The sequence below is a fragment of the Pinus tabuliformis genome, chromosome 1_2 (genome assembly GCF_031772625.1).
Source record: "Pinus tabuliformis cultivar Carrire ecotype Pingquan chromosome 1_2, CPIR1, whole genome shotgun sequence".
In the NCBI taxonomy this organism is placed as follows: domain Eukaryota; kingdom Viridiplantae; phylum Streptophyta; class Pinopsida; order Pinales; family Pinaceae; genus Pinus; species Pinus tabuliformis.
Window position 1 is genome coordinate 1236674802 of NC_142298.1, and position 17551 is coordinate 1236692352.

Below are 17551 nucleotides of genomic sequence, written 5' to 3' on the forward strand. Positions count from 1 at the left end.
GACAGGTGCTTTGATCAACGGTCTTCCCTGCTTCAGGGAGAAGCACTTTTGGTGAAATGGTACTGGAAGCCCGACCTAAAAGAGCTTTCACATCAAATGCTTGACCCGGGTCATGGCCTTCAGGGTCTTGCTTCTGCGTTCGTCTGCCATTGATAATCTGAGAACTTCATCGGTAGGAAACCAAACGTTCTAACATCCTAGATCTGTGAATTCATCAACAGAACAGCTTCAGTCGGAGCTTAGGACAGTAGCTCCCGAAGGAGGACTGGGAAATCGACCTTAAGCAATTGGTTCTCAAGGGTAAGATAGCCCAGGGCGCTTTTGGCAGTGTATATAGAGGAGTCTTGGATGGTCAGGACGTTGCAGTAAAACTGCTCGACTGGGGAGAATAAATAGTGAGGACGAGTTCAGTCAAAGAGTCGGAAGACAAGGTCTTTCTTAGCTCATGGAACCAATGCCCAATGCAACTGCAACTGCCAAGAAGCCCAGAGTTAGTACCAACGGATGAAAATTATGGGACGTGAATATCCCAAAGACCAAATGAGAAGTTCTTGAAAAAGGAAAAAGGAATATCGAAACCCGTGGTAACATCCAGCAGAATTCAAGGTAGCAGACAGATTTGTATAAGGTAGCTCAAATGGGTGATGCAGAATATGAAATTAGTGTTTCGAAAAAGAGACTAGCGGAAAGGGAGTTGTCAAGGGATGTTGATCCAGATGCTGAGGATGAAGATGTTTGTGGGCAAGAAATGGAGAGTAGTCACAAGGCTTGTGAGGAGGTCATGGCAATCAGGAAAATCGTGAAGGTTGATCGAACCGAATTCTCTTCCGGTGAAACGCCTAATCCATTTGCAGCCATAGAATTGGTTTCACCTACTGCTACTCCGCAAGTGGTAGACGGCAGACGGAGAGGGAGGAGAGCGGCAGAAGGAGAGGGAGGAGAGCGAGAACAAGCCGCAGAACAATCAATGACTCTTAACCGATACTCAGAGACCCAATGACACGCAGGACAGAGGCATTATGGCAAACGTTCAGGCAGAGGCGCCAGTGAAACGTTCAGGCAGAGGTGCCAGGCAAACGTTCAGGCAGAGGCATTATGGCCAGAGGAGTTACAAGGAATCTAGGACCTGTGCTCTGATACCATGTCAGGCTAGGGTAACTCTAGAATGGGTAGAGAAAAACTGATTACATAATTCATTAGCTAACTATCATTTATATACATAAATGGGACGGATCCGTTCATCTTCTTGATGACTATTCACGTTCCAATTCACCCATCTGTTGAGGATTAGGTGTCAACAAATTTCAGGGGTTGAACCTTTGTAAAAAAAAATATTATGGTGAAAATTCCACGATGACCTATTTGAGGTGAAATTCTGGAGCTTGCAAAAACCCTAACTTCCTCATATCATATCCCCGAAAATATAGTGGGACATGATATGAAATTTGGACCTGAGGTTTACACTGATTTCTTCTCAAATGGGTTTTAGTTTTAGCTTCTAAAACTTTGCAGCGAAAACATTATAGTGAAAATGACACGATGACCTGTTTGGAGCAAGGAAACCCTAGAATCCAAAGCTCTGATACCAAATGTTATAAAACCAACTCACAAAAAGATAAAAAAGACAAATCAATGCCTTAGAAAGAAGCCTCTTCGAGGGGCAACCTCCTTTACATTACATAAATGAATAATTCTTGGATGATACAAATTACAAGGTCTCCTTTCTATATATAGGAGTCTAAGAGGTCATAATATAATCAGAGCCGACATAACAATAATAATATAAGGGAACAATAATAATAATAGTGGGCTTCTATGGGACACAATAATAACAATATGGGGACTACATGGGCACAACAATATAATAATAGGGTTTTACTAATAACACTAAGGGGTTACACTAGTAGTATAGGGACCTAACATGATACTATTAGATCCATTGATGAAACATACATTGCAACATAAAGACAATCAAGAGTCTTAATGAGTCAAATATCCATGACCATGCCAAACAATGGAAATCACACACAATAATATTTTAAATAAGTACATAAAGTAACCATATATATTAATACAAATATCTCTGCAATGCAGGACCATATTAGCAAACACAAATACCTCCAAGATCCTATTAACCATGAAAACATAAGCATAAAGAATATAATCAGAGACAAACATGAATATCACATTCCTCCATCAACAATGTCAATACATGCATTATTGTACCACATAACAACAATCATCCATTACTCATATCATAGTAACTATACAGGTAAATATATTTATTTGATTAACTTAATAACTAGAAAATAAGGGAGGGACTTCAACTCTCCGCCGAACCATATTCCATCTACAATGTAATATTTCTTGTAGTTGACCAGCCAGATTTAGATTCTAAGGAACTAAATACATGAGGGAATTCAGACCAATGCGAATCAACTAGATCACATAGAAATCCAAATCTCATGGTGTCTCCACCTACTTACAAGAATCGAAGCCACATTGTATCTCCTCCTGCTAAATGCTATATAAAACTATATCTCACAATGTATCCACCTACTTGACATAGATTCAAAGTACATTGTGTTTCCACCTGCTAAGCCCCGTAAGTATCCAGACTCATAGAGTTACCACTCTACTATGCTAGGTTCCAAAGCACACAGTGGTTCCATCCACTAAATCTATGGGTATCCAAATTACGATGTGTCTCCACATTCTATTTTATGGAAATTTCTTCAGCCCACACTCCTGTGCATGCTCCCTCTTTTGTGCCCATGTTGCACCCTTGCATTATGCTTCCACAAATTCTCTCACAATTACCATATGCCTATCCCTGAAATACTCTGCATACCCCATATTGTTTGTGTCTATATGCCTCCACATAACTCTCTTGCAATTTCTTCTACACATCGGAACATACCACTCCACATACTCAACATACAGTCTAGATTATCCCCCGAATCTCTTTCATATTAGCCTTTTCTTCCTCGATCCTCATCTCCCTTCTTGTGTGTTGACCACACCAGCACACCCGTCGAGGTCAGAGGTGGTATGGGGTTTGTCCTTCACTTAGGAAACCTATACTCAACCTCCTTGTGCAGGACATTAAACCCACTCAAGAAACTAGTATCACATTAAAGGAAGCAACCTAAGTCTAATCACTTCCCAATAAACTCCTCCTCCTACTTCTAAATCTATGTCTAGTCCTCATCTCAGCCAGTCATTGTGGTTACATTTCCACAATATTTAAATTAATTACAATTCATATTGAATTTTATAAGTGAGATAGAAAAAAGGGTTGTCACATGATGAGCACTGGTTGGTGCTATAATATTAGGGAATATGGATTCTTCAACTTCATTGTGTAGATTCCATAAAGCTCTTGAATCCTTTCTTTTTTTATTTGTTGAAGCATTTCTTTGGGAATTTTCATTGTTTCTAAGTTTGAAACTTTAGGTTTTTCAAATTTTTTGACCACTACTTCCCAATACTCCAAATTCTTTAAAAAGATCTTCAACTTAATTTTCCACATTGCATAATTTGCACTATTCATTATGGGACGTTAAGTGTTCTAATTGTTGATGGAAGCCATGACAAACTTTTGTAAAAGATCCCCCTTACTATGAATTGGGGGACTTCTCCTCCATTTTCAACTCACTAAAACTCTAATTGATGTTTTAAAATCTTGGTGTGATCAGATTTGGCTTACTTACAATAGAAACTTTGATAACTACAAAGAAACCTTGGCATGATTATTGTTTCTCCAAGTAAGACTTCGAATGGGAATGGGAATTATAGTGTTGGCTCTACAAAAAAATATCAATGCAAGAAAATCCAATGATGGCTACACAAAGAAACCTAGACTTACAATGGAGTCACAACTCCATAAAGAAACCTCAGCTCTAGTTTAACATATAGGTCTCCTCTCTTAATGATAGAGGAAAAGTGATGGTAGCTTTATGGGTCTTTGGAATATATGGCGATATATATATATATCTATATATATATATATATATATATATATATATATATATATATATATATATATATATATATATATTAACGACAGTTTCTCCTTCTCGTTACAATGATATCAAGCTACAACTCTCTCTTGGGTCTCTTAACACAAAGTGCCTTAGAGAAATACTAGCACAATGGTTCTTCCCTATGAAACTCAACTAGGGTGGCTTATGCCTTTGGTGACCCCTCTCTAGCTTGGAAAACTTAGTATCTACTCCTCTCTTGACATTTCTTGATCAATGATCACAACATAAATTACCACCCCTACAAAAAGAGTCAATGACACCTAATGCACCTTAATTGTGGGTTGGGAAAATCTACAAATTGGCTCTAGAAAAACATAAAAACTCCAATACAAAATAATAATTTGCAACATGACTTCCTTTATTAGAGGCTCTCTTTAGCTTGATGAATCAAGCTATGGCTATACCATGTGAAAAAGGGTTGTCACATGATGAGTACTGGTTGGTGCTATAATATTAGGGAATATGGAGTCTTCAACTTCATTGTGTAGATTCCATAGAGCTCTTGAATCCTTTCTTTTTTTATTTGTTGAAGCATTTCTTTGGTAATTTTCATTGTTGCTAAGTTTGCAACTTTAGTTTTTCCAAATTTTGTGACCACTACTTCCCAATAGTCCAAATTCTTTAAGAAGATCTTCATCTTAATTTTCCACATTGCATAATTTGTATTATTCATTATGGGACCTTAAGTGTTCTAATGGTTCATGGAAGCCATGACAAACTTTTGTAACAACCCCCCCTTACTATGAATTGGGGGGCTTCTCCTCCATTTTCATCTCACTAAAAACTTTGATAACTACAAAGAAACCTTGGCATGATTATTGTTTCTCCAAGTAAGACTTCGAATGGGAATGGGAATTATAGTGTTGGCTCTACAAAAAAATATCAATGCAAGAGAATCCAATGATGGCTACACAAAGAAACCTAGACTTACATTAGAGTCACAACTCCATAAAGAAACCTCAGCTCTAGTTTAGCATATAGGTCTCCTCTCTTAATGATAGAGGAAAAGTGATGGTAGCTTTATGGGTCATTGGAATATAGGGTGATATATATATATATATATATATATATATATATATATATATATATATATATATATATATATATATATATATATATATATATATATAGATATATATAGATATATATATATATATATATATATATAGATATAGATATATATATATAGATAGATATATATATATATATATATCTATATCTATATCTATATATATATCTATATCTATATATATATATATATATATATATATATATATATATATATATATATATATATATATATATAGATAGATATATAGATATATATATATATATATATATAGTAACGACGATTTCTCCTTCTCGTTACAATGATATCAAGCTACAACTCTCTCTTGGGTCTCTTAACACAAAGTGCCTTAGAGAAATACTAGCACGAGGGTTCTTCCTTATGAAATTCAACTAGAGTGGCTTATGCCTTTGGTGACCCTCTCTGGCTTGCAAAAATTAGTAGCTACTCCTCTCTTGACATTTCTTGATCAATGATCACAACACAAATGACCAGCCCTACAAAAAGAATCAATGACACCTAATGCACCTTAATTGTGGGTTGGGAAAATCTACAAATTGGCTCTAGACAAACATAAAAACTCCAATACAAAATAATAATTTGCAACATGACTTCCTTTTTTAGAGGCTATCTTTAGCTTGATGAATCAAGCTATGGCTCTACCATCTTAGAATTCAAGGGGAAGAGTGAAAAACACAATAAAATTACCCAGATTGAAAAACCAATGGAGCTTTAGATCTCTTCTCACATTAAGATACCACTTTGCTACACCACACCAAAAACTGATTACATAGAGAATATATAAAACTACTTGTTTGACCCAATCTAACACCTTGTTTAATATGATCTAACTTATTATTATAAACTATTACTTATACATTGAATGTGCTATACTACCAAAAATATTAAATAAACTACTTATAGTCAACAATTACATTCAAGAATTCCAATATGCTTGAATTAGATTAATCCTAGATTTCTTTAGCCTCCAAGTGTTAACCAACAATCCATTGTTAAAAAGATCCAATGCCTAATCAAAATGATACAATAAATGAACAAACAAATGTATTAATTACATTTTTGAGATTGTCTATCAATGATAGAAATGAGATGTCCACTATGTAAAACTACTTGTTTGACCCAATGTAACACCTTGTTTAAGATAATCTCTCATTATTATAAACTATTACTTATACATTGAATGTGCTATACGACCAAAAATATTAAATAAACTACTTATAATCAACCATTACATTCAAAAATTCCAATATGCTTAATTAGATTAATCCTAGATTTCTTTAGCCTCCCAGTGTTAACCAACAATCCATTGTTAAAAAGATCCAATGCTTAATCAAACTGATCCGTTAAATGAACAAACAAATGTGTTAATTATATTTTTGAGATTGTCTTTCAATGATAGAAATGATATGTCTATTATTCATATATTTTTTTTCAAAATAAAATTGAAATAGTAAAATTCCCATTCCAATATAAAAACACCTAATAAATTATGAAAATGAAAACATAAATTTATCAGGTAATGCATAAAATATGAACCAGGAATAAAATATTAACAAATTAGAACACAACCACTCCAGCTCTTCTACATTGCACATCAATTACATTTCAATTTCTATTAGAAGTATAGTGTACATAAATTATGTTTTCATTTTCCCTTACAAGTTACAAGAATGAGCGTCAGGTTGTTGAAAGTGAATCAGTTTGCGTAAATGGTAACCATTTATTTTCTTGTAACATCATATGAATAATAGTGAGTTTTTGTTGGAAGTACTACACACCTACATGCGAACACTGAGTTAAAGCATGGGACTACATGCAAGATTCCTTTTGCATGATTTACTCCTTCATTTGCTCCTTCTTTAACTCCGCAACTCGTTAGTTCTTCTGCATGATTTACTCCCTGATTTGCTCCTTCTTTCACTCCACAACTGGCTAGTTCTCTCTGGAACTTGTTGTAGGTGTTGAGTCTTCTCATTGATCACCACTATAGTGCATTACCTTGGGATCTTCACCCAGTAATGCTATATCATGAGCATTGTAACCTATTTTCTAATGAATCATTCTTTTGTTCTTTCGATTTTCTTTTAGTGTTTTTGCTCTGCAAAGCTATGTTTTCAACCTTTACTAGCTAGATTCATCTGTGCAGGTTTTCCAACACATTTACATGGTATCAGATCCCATAGGTTGCTGGATAAAAGGTGCACCAGTACTTTATTTTGCATGTATTACAACTTGGAGATCGAAGATCGACGGAAAAATGGAGTTTCCCAAAGCATCGATCCTAACACCGTACAACTATCACGAATGGAAGGACCAAATGGCTCGATACCTTCATCATAAAGGGTTGTACAGGATTACCATGGCTACAGAAGTGGAACCTACTTCAGCCATAGAGAAATCCAAGTATCTCAACCATATGAATGAAGCCCATGGATCCATATGCATGTGCATCTCTCCAGAGTTGTAGTTTCATCTATCTGCCTCCAATACTCCCAATGAGATTGGAAAGAGGTTGAAGAACTCTACGGGAAACAGGATGAGATGAAAGGACATCTGCTCGAAGTGGAGTTGCTGTCATTGGATCCACGGAACTATGACAGAATTCAAGACTTCTTCACCAAATATAATGATCTATTGCTGCAACTCAAGCATTGTGGAATTGACAAATACAAGGAGGAGAGTAGCCAAGTTCTCTCTATTATGTCAAAGCTCGGACCGGAATACTCCGTCTTTGTGTCTACATTTCATTCAGTAAGGCTTGCAACAGGTAAATCCTACACTATGCCTTCTCTCAAAGAATTTACGGAGTCCCTTGTTTTTGAGCAAGATAAACTCATTGGCATGGGGAAAATCAAACCTCCAAAAGCGCATGCACTTGTTGTACATGATGGCAGCCACAATAAAAATCATAGATCTTATTCAAATCAGAAAAATTAGCAGCAAAAATATAAGGGAAAAGCGCATTCCCATCCAAATAAGGAAGGGTACACCAAGCCCTTCAATGACTCCTCCGGCTCGAGAAATGAGAAAGGGAAGAGAGGAAACAGATGCACCTACTATCAAAGAGGATTCCATTCAGAATCCTCTTGCATGAAGAAACAAATTGACCAAATGGCAGAAATTCTTCAGAAGCACAACCTTGGGGACCACATCCCTCAGGGCATCAAAGAGAAAACTGAGGATCCGCCACACGGGAAAGGTAATAATTTTCATGCTTTAGTTGCAATTAATTCTTCTCCTGATGCATGGATTATAGATTCTGGTGAATCACATCATATGGCTGCTGCAAAGGAAGTCTATTCCTCTTTGGATGCATGCAAAGCACCTACCATCCTCATAGGAGATGACTCACCTATTGAGGTCACCGGAAAAGGTAGAGTGGAACTTTTACACGGAAGCTTTGAAGATGTGCTTCATGTTCCAAAACTTTGGGTAAACCTACTTTCAGTTTATCAGATCACTCATTCCAGCACCGGAAAGAGAGTGGAATTCACTCCAGATGCAGTGAACATATATGACCTACATAGAAGCTCCAAAATTGCAACCGGTGAGGTAAACAATGGAGCCGGATTGTATACATTTTCTGAATTTATCGAATCTGAATCCTCCTTATTGCTTACACATGCTGATGATAGTATTAGGCTTTGGCACGAGAGATTTGGTCACTTCAATTACAAGTATATGCAGCAGCTAAGCAAGAATGAGATGGTGGAAGGCTTGCCAAATATCAGTTTCTCCAAAAGAGTTTGTGAAGGGTGTGTCCTTGGCAAACATCCTAAAGAAAAGTTTGACATCGGCAAGACTCACAGAGCATCCCCTCCTTTAGATTTGATCCATAGTGATCTCATGGGGCCTTTTCCTCATCCTTCCATCAACAAAGCAAGGTATGTGCTTACATTTATTGATGATTTCTCACGGTATACTTGGGTGTATCTTCTCAGGAACAAATCTGAAGTTTTTTCGCACTTTGAAGATTTCAAAGCACTAGTTGAGACACAGTCAGAGAAAAAGATCAAAGCCCTCCGTACAGAAAATGGGGGGGAATATGTTAACACAGCACTTAAGAACCTTTGCCTTCAGTTCAGCATACAGTTGCAGTACACAGTTCCATACACTCCGCAATAGAATGGAGTTGCTGAGAGAAAGAACCAATCTCTCAAAGAGATGGCTTCCTGCATGTTGCTGCTAAGTCACTGCCTCATAAGCTATGGTCTGAAGCACTTAATTGTGCTAACTACATCCAGAACAGATCTCCTCATAGGTCTGTCAAGGATCAGAGCCTCTTTGAGGCTTGGAGCGGCACTAAACCAGAGGTCACCCACTTCCGTGTTTTCGGCTCCCGAGCATTGGCGAGGATCCCCTCTGAAAAGAGGAAAGCTCTTGATCCACAGAGCATTGAGTGCATCTTTGTTGGATACCTTGATGGTGTGAAGGGATACCGACTCCTGATTCCCTCTACAGAAAAGCTCATCATTGAGCGAAGTGTCAAATTTGAGGAAAGTCTCTCGCATGCACCTCAATCGCCGCATGCAGACACCTTTTATCTACCTTATGTTCGAGATGATGACTCAGTACACTCAGATGCAGATACAGAGCATCCAGATGCAGATACAAAGTCTTCAAATACAAATCTAGTGCATGCAAATGATGATCCACATCCAAACCCAGATCAGGCTTCCAACACTGAATCATATTCCCCTGTCATAAATCAGAGAACAAGGAGCTTACGTTAGATATATGCACAAGACCACCCAGCTGCTAGAAATGGTCTTATGGGGGATAATTCTGATCTACAGAGGAATAACTCAGAGTTTATTGAGCCTCCTCTTTTCCTCACTGCCATTGAACCATTGCCATCCTAGCATTGTCATTTGGCTCATTATTCTAATCCACAGTCTTATGCTGAGGCTGTTGGACATCCATCTTGGGAGTCCGCCATGGAGGAGGAGTATAACTCCCTCCTCGAGAATCAGACATGGGATCTGGTCCCCCTTCTTTTAGGAAGGAAACTTGTCCAATGCAAATGGGTCTACAGGACTAAGAGTGCTACAAATGGGCAAATCACCAAATGGAAAGCAAGGCTAGTAGCCAAAGGCTTCCAACAAGTGCATGGCATTGATTATGACGAGACCTTTGCTCCAGCAGCAAAGATGGATTCCATATGCCTTACCCTTGCCACTGCAGCTACACAGGGGTGAGAAGTACATCAGATGGATGTGAAGAATATGTTTCTTCATGGAGACCTATCTGAGGAGATCTACATGGAGCAACCATATGGTTTCATTCAGGATTCATCTTTGGTCTACAGATTGAAGAAATCTCTCTATGGCCTTAAGCAGGCCCTGAGAGCTTTGTATGTGAAGATGGATTCTTTTCTCTTATCACAAAACTTTGAAAGATGTAAGTCTGATCCGAATGTTTACATGCTCAGGACACATGATTCTCTTCTTATCTTAGTTTTGTATGTGGATGATCTCTTAATCACTGGCAGCTCGGCTTCAACCATTGCTACAGTCAAGAGGGCTTTGCATGATAGGTTCTTGATGATGGACATGGGTCCATTACACATCTTTTTTGGTCTTGAGATCAGCCAGGATGCCACAGGCATCAAACTCTCTCAGGCTAAGTATGCATGGGATCTCCTTGAGAGATTTCGCATGACTGACTGCAAACCAGCTCCGACTCCTTTTCTGTCTGGGGTCTGCCTTGAAGATGGAGGTGACACTCCATTAGTTGATAGCACTCTCTACCGACAACCAGTGGGGAGCTTATTATACCTCTCCCACTCCAGACCAGATCTCTCATATGCAGTAGGGGCAGTTTCCAGATACATGCAGGAGCCGCATGAGCTACACTGGAATGCTGCCAAGCACATCCTCTGATATGTGCAGGGCACCATCACCTTCGGGATTCACTATGCAGTAGCCACTACATTGAATCTCCTTGGCTTCACAGATTCTGATTGGGCAGGAGACAACATTGATCGCAAGTCCACCTCCAGATATTCACTCAGTCTAGGATTTGGCCCTATCTGTTGGTCGAGCAAGAAGCAGGTTGTTATTGCTCTCTTCAGCTGAGGCCGTGTACATAGGAGTAGTCAACATCACCATTCAAGTTCTGTGGCTACAACACTTCCTCACTGAGTTGAGCGTCCAGTTCCTCCAACCCATTGTCATATGGTGTGACAACCAGAGCACTCTCAAATTTTGTAGGGATCCAGTACAACGGCAGCGAACGAAGCACATAGAGATCCATATGCACTACATCAGAGACTTAGTGCATGATCTGGTCATTGATTTGCAGTTTTGTCCTTCAACAGAACAAACTGCAGACATCTTCACCATGACATTCACCGAGCAGAAGTTTCGCTCTCTGCGCTATCATCTTGGAGTGAAGGACACAGTTGCTTAGCAATTGTCTTTTCTTCCTCTTTTCTTTTGATTACATTGTATTTTGAGGGGGGGTTTTTCCCACGAGGTTTTCCCTCTTTCCTCAATTTTAGTACAAGTTGCACTATATTTTGGGTGACCTTTGGTCTTAGTTGCCAAGGCCCATTTTCTATTTTTCCCCATAGTGGTGTTCAGGGGGGGTGTTGGAAGTACTACACACCTACATGTGAAACTCTGACTTAGAGCATGGGACTACATGCAAGATTCCTTTTGCATGATTTACTCCTTGATTTGCTCCTTCTTTAACTCTGTAACTAGTTAGTTCTTCTACATGATTTACTCCCTGATTTGCTCCTTCTTTCACTCCGCAACTGGCTAGTTCTCTCCGAAACTTGTTGTAGGTGTTGAGTCTTTTCATTGATCACCACTATAGTGCATTACCTTGGGATTTTCACCGAGTAATGCTATATCATGAGCATTGTAACCTATTTTCTAATGAATCATTCTTTTGTTCTTTCGATTTTCTTTTTGTGTTTTTGCTCTACAAAACTGTGTGTTCAACTTTTACTGGTTAGATTCATCTGTACAAGTTTTCTAACACATTTACAGTTTAGTGATTTTTTTAAGCTACACAGTATATATAATTACTATTGATAACAAATAAATCTTATGTTATCTGGTTATATTGAGTGGCCACTATATATACCCACTCTCATGTTATCGGGTTGTTATATGCCCATTTTTGGATTTTGCCAAAACAAAAATCAAAGGGTGAGCCCATACCATCGCGGCTGAATTAAAACCCGATAACATAGGATTGCCCATTTTTGAATTTTGCCAAAACAAAAATCAAACAGCATATACCATCCCGACTTATTTAAAACCCGATAACATAGGATTGCCCAAAACAAAAATCAAAAGGTGAGCATATACCATCGCTGCTGAATTAAAACCTAATAACATAGGATTTATTTGTTGCAGCGACGACTACGAGGTTTGAACATTGTTAAATAAAGAATAAACCCCACACGTAATAAATTAGCGAGTTACACATTCCTTGACATACATAGTTACACCTAAAACTAATAATTACAGTGAACTTTCATAACTACTGCGGTGACTGTCGGCAGTCCTCGTTGAGTGTGCATGCACACGGAAGTAAACTTGTTGCAACACAATTTTGACGCTGAATGGTTGGCACTTGTTCTTGGTGGTATTAGATATGTGATTAAGAAAAGCTCAAACATAGAGAAAGAAACTCACGCATCCTTCTTTAAAGTAACATTCAGATAAATTCTTTCTGAGGTATAATAGAAAATCACAGTATAACAAGTTTACTAAAACCCGAAAGCTATAGAAACTCATAAACAAACAACCGCTACCTGCTCCACCTAACCAAAGAGAGATGGAAATTGATAAGAAAACAGCGGGGTCGGGTTTTGGGTTTGGCCATCAGTAATTATTTCGTGTTAGCGGATGCTTGGAAATCGACGGCTGAACGTGATCTGCCCCGCCTTCAAAAACCCCTCTCGCGTGCATCACAATTACCAGACCACCTGTGAATTACTTAATTTCCCCACACGACGCTCTTAGTTTCCCACTGTCATTTTCACGTCAATGGCAGGAAATACGGACAACAAAATGCCGTCAATTGCCGCAATGTGCCTTCCTCTGCTACTGCTGCTTCTCGCGCTCGCGGCCATCACGGACGTCGCCGTCGCTCAAGCACCGTCAAGCTGTTCGAGTGCCACCGTAAGTTTAGCGTCGTGCATCAGCTACGTGACGGGCAACGCCGCCGAACCGTCTCAAAGCTGCTGCAGTGGCCTGGCTAGTGTGGTGAAAACGAACCCCACCTGTCTCTGTCAGTTACTCACGGGCAGCAACCCGGTGGGCATTCCCATTAATCAGACGCTGGCACTTGCCCTGCCCAAGGCCTGCAAAGTCACCACGCCGCCAGTCAGCCGATGCAAAGGTCCAAAATTTTTAATTTATTTCTAATGTTTGTAAATTAAAAAAAAAAAATATGTCGATCTACTGAAATGTTTTATTTGTTTTGTTTTTCAGCTGCCGGCGTTCCAATCCCCCGGTTAGTTCGCCGGCGACAATTGAGAGCCGCAAGGTTCCGTCTACAGATACCGATCTTGTGACCATGCCAAAGGCCAGTTCAAGCCCTGCCGAAGTCTCCGGCGCAGGCATTTTTGCCCCAGCTGCCATGTGACCGTTCTTGACTGGATTGATTTTCTCGGCAATTCTGTTTTGAAGACTGATTTCAAGTATATACAGTTGTATTTTTTGCCTTCCTCGTTATTGTCGTGTGATAATTAGAAAGTTCATATTTTCTCGGTAGGATCGAAATCCTTTGAACTGGTTGATTATCAATTAATAAATCGTCTTCTTCTAATGTTTTTTCATCTATATTGAAAGAATTGTAATTATCCTTTTCTGAATTATTTTATTTACACTGAAAATTTTTCGAAGATAATGAATTATGTTCGAATCATTGAAAAACTTTATAATTGATACGGCCCGTCTTCATATATGGTATAGTGAGTATTTAAACCAAGACGTTGAGGTGGTGGCGATTCTTTTCATCTGCTGGCAAATATCTGGCAACCTTTTTATCAATAAGAAAAAACTCACAAACATTAAAAAGAAAAGTAGTTACATTGGCTAGTAGTTATTTGCATGGATATATCTCATGGCTTTACAATCATGTACCTCATTATTGTCACCCAAAACTTTACTGTTGAAACATTGTCCATCTTTATCTTATGTTATTTCATATGTTTTATCTTACTATTACAATTATACCCTCTCATTTTTTTGGTTCATGTAAGGATCTAATAGATTTATCACAAATGTGATTATAAAAAACTATTTGAAATATAAAAGATTAAAAAGACAACAATATTAAAAGTGTATTATAATTTTTTTCTGTTACACGAAACCGCTAGCAAGAGTCGGGAAACCCGTTCTAATGGCTCCCCCACTCTTGGGAACTTTGGAACTGTATGTGAACGTTCTCTTTTGAGGGGGAGCTGTAATGGGAGCTTGGGAAAGTTCCATTTACTTCGAAAACTGTTTATTTTTTGGAGTTCCCACGTTCCTTGGGGTTGGAGAATACAAATCCTATAGAGAAATATGTTGAACTACCCACAAAACATGAGCCTAAGTTGAAACCTTTGCGAGAAGAATAGCCAAATACATCTTTAACACCGATATCCTTAATTAAGAAACCGGAGCAATCTCTTGATGGGTTAAGGAAGTGTGTGGCACCTAGATGTAAGGGTGATATGTGGGATCATGTTGATGAGTAGTTCTTTTGTGGTTTATGTATATATATGTCAGAAGGTTGTGTGTGCATATTGTATGTGTTGGAAATAATACTGAGGGAGGGAAGGGGGGCAACACGTGAATTAGTATTAGCAAATCAGTAACTTTTCATTTCCATATTCAAATTCATATATGCTACTTCAACTAATGGAACCCACGTGTATACGCAACTGTGTTTAACGTAACTAGTGTATATCTAGTAAACTTATGATTAAGTTTATCCATTATATGTTGACCTTTAATCAGTGCATCAGAACTTCAATGACCATATAAACAGTAAACAAGTGCAGTAAAACAGATCATATCATCACACATAAGAAGCACACATGAACACCATGATATAAGGTGGAAACCCAATGCGGGACCAAAACCCCCTGCTACTGTTTTCTTTAAGATAAGAAAAACATGTTTACAATCTTATATTGGCACTCATACCAGTACGTAGACACCCACCTGTTGAAGGCTACAACCCCCTGGCCCTTGTACTAGCTGATTGTTTATTAGTACGTAGGCACCGGCCTACAGAAGGCTACGACCTTCTCTTTTCTTCCAGGGACCACGTTTCATAACTTTTCAGACTAGATCCATCAATACAAAACAATCACCACTGCATTACAACCATCAATTATATCTGCATCATCAATCTCTGAATCACCCAACACTAAATCATTGAAATCTTGTTATCAAAACACAATCACCAAAACACATAGCAGAACCCAAAACCCTGCAACCTCTAGAACCAACAACAACCTCAAATATCAAATCTCATAATGTATACACTACTTGGTTGTGTCAAAACAACATGTATACACACTTTCCCCAAAGGGAACCAGCATACAGATATGAAAATAACTACTTATACCTTCGCTGCAATTTTCTACTTCAGATATACCCAGATCAAGAGATATAAAGGATAAGACATGCGTCAGTATTCATATCTAAACTATTCATGATCATACCATATAATGATAATGAATTTTAGTCTTCATGATCCTGGTCCATCGTCCTTCATTTGCCACATAGGTGCATCCTTAGCAAAGCATCACATTCCCATAACCTGCATACTAGATCTCACACTTCATCAGATATTCATCACTTGCACACTTGCCCTTTGGCCTAATCATCTTCTTCTCCTTATATAGGTTTAGGCCTCTCTCAATACCATGGACGAAAACCACTTAGAACCAATACCTTGGACCGAATACCTGGGGTCAACACTTTGGACCAAATACCATGGATCAATATCGAAATACCATGGACCAAAACATAGTTTTCCAACATGTACGCACCTTTCCTTCCATGAAAGTGTGTGTGTGTACGTATATGCTCCTTTTGTTCAATGAACCTGCGTGTATACGCGGGTTGGTCAAGGTGAACCTGCGTATACCTTTCTTTCTTCATTCTATGTGGCCTGAACTATAATTCTTTGCTATTGACCTGCTGCACTATGATATGTCATCTTAGTGAGTTGCCATCAAGTACAACACCTATATCATACCTGTATCATAATGCCAAAAATATGTGGCAGTGAATGCTTAAACATTAGAGTTTCTTTAATTTTTCTCTTAAGAATAACTACAAAAACATATGTAAAATTGTTCCTTTGTATTTTTAAGGGAGATTGTTTCAAAGACTCATCATGTGTCATAATGAACTTAATATTTTAATATTATATATATATATATATATATATATATATATATATATATATATATATAAGGGAGACACTGAGGGAGGGAGGCACCCAAACAATATTTTTTATTTATTTATTATACAATATTACCACTCCCTATTAGTCGTTTCCTCTAAATTTTGGGGCAACCTCTAGCCATTCTCGACACCCGTACCCAAGTTCTCAACGTTCCCACGCTCCAGAAACTCATGCAACATAGAAATTTTCATATTTTAATGACCCTTGAACACTGAAAACAACCGTCTTCAAAACTTGTGAACTTGATTTTGCCCGGATCAGCAACAACTGTATTTTGACAAACCATCTGCGACCTGATTTTTTTCTCTGACTATATGTGAAAAATATATTTTTTTGAAGGTTTTAATCAACTATCTGATTCAATGCATCCAATTTGTGAGAGATTACACTTGAAAATCAATCTAGTTTGTATCCATTCAATGATTACATTTGAGTCTTAATAAATATCAATCTCTTCACTTGCAAGCCATTTAGAACAAAATAAGTCTCCTCAGAGTGCAAAAAGTTGTGAGCTAATGCCACTGTACGAAAGAAAATGAAAAAAAATTATGGTTTCTCAATCTGCTATGTACCGAGTCAATGATCACTTTTGAATATCAATATATAGCAATCTCTTCCATTATAAGCCATTTAACTCAAAATAAAGCTCCTGAGAGTGCAAGAAGCTCCTCTCTATTGTTTGAGCTAATGCCACTTTACCAATGAAAATGAAAAAAAATATGGGTTTCGTTACTATGAATGCCCCGCTGCCACATGCCCTAAAAGATGAAGCATTGTTGAAAAAGCGCACGTGATACTTTCCCCATATCTTCTTGACCTCACATTGTCTTCTTGAAAAATTCTATTCTTTGGCCCTATCTCCTTAAAGCATACCAAAACCTCTAGGCATGTGCCTCTTATGTTTCGCTCTACTTGATTAGTAATCATTGTGTTTTTTTGACCTCCATATTCCCCATCGGATATAGAAAGGATCTTTTAAAAT

At 38.1% G+C, this 17551-nt stretch overlaps 1 pseudogene across 1 annotated transcript; it reads left to right on the forward strand.

Moving 5' to 3' along the window:
- Nucleotides 1–13057: 13057 nt before the first annotated feature.
- Nucleotides 13058–13993, forward strand: LOC149210708 (non-specific lipid transfer protein GPI-anchored 26-like; annotated as a pseudogene). Its single transcript, XR_016252300.1, has 2 exons — nt 13058–13497; nt 13590–13993. The product of XR_016252300.1 is annotated as a non-specific lipid transfer protein GPI-anchored 26-like (transcript).
- Nucleotides 13994–17551: the final 3558 nt, after the last annotated feature.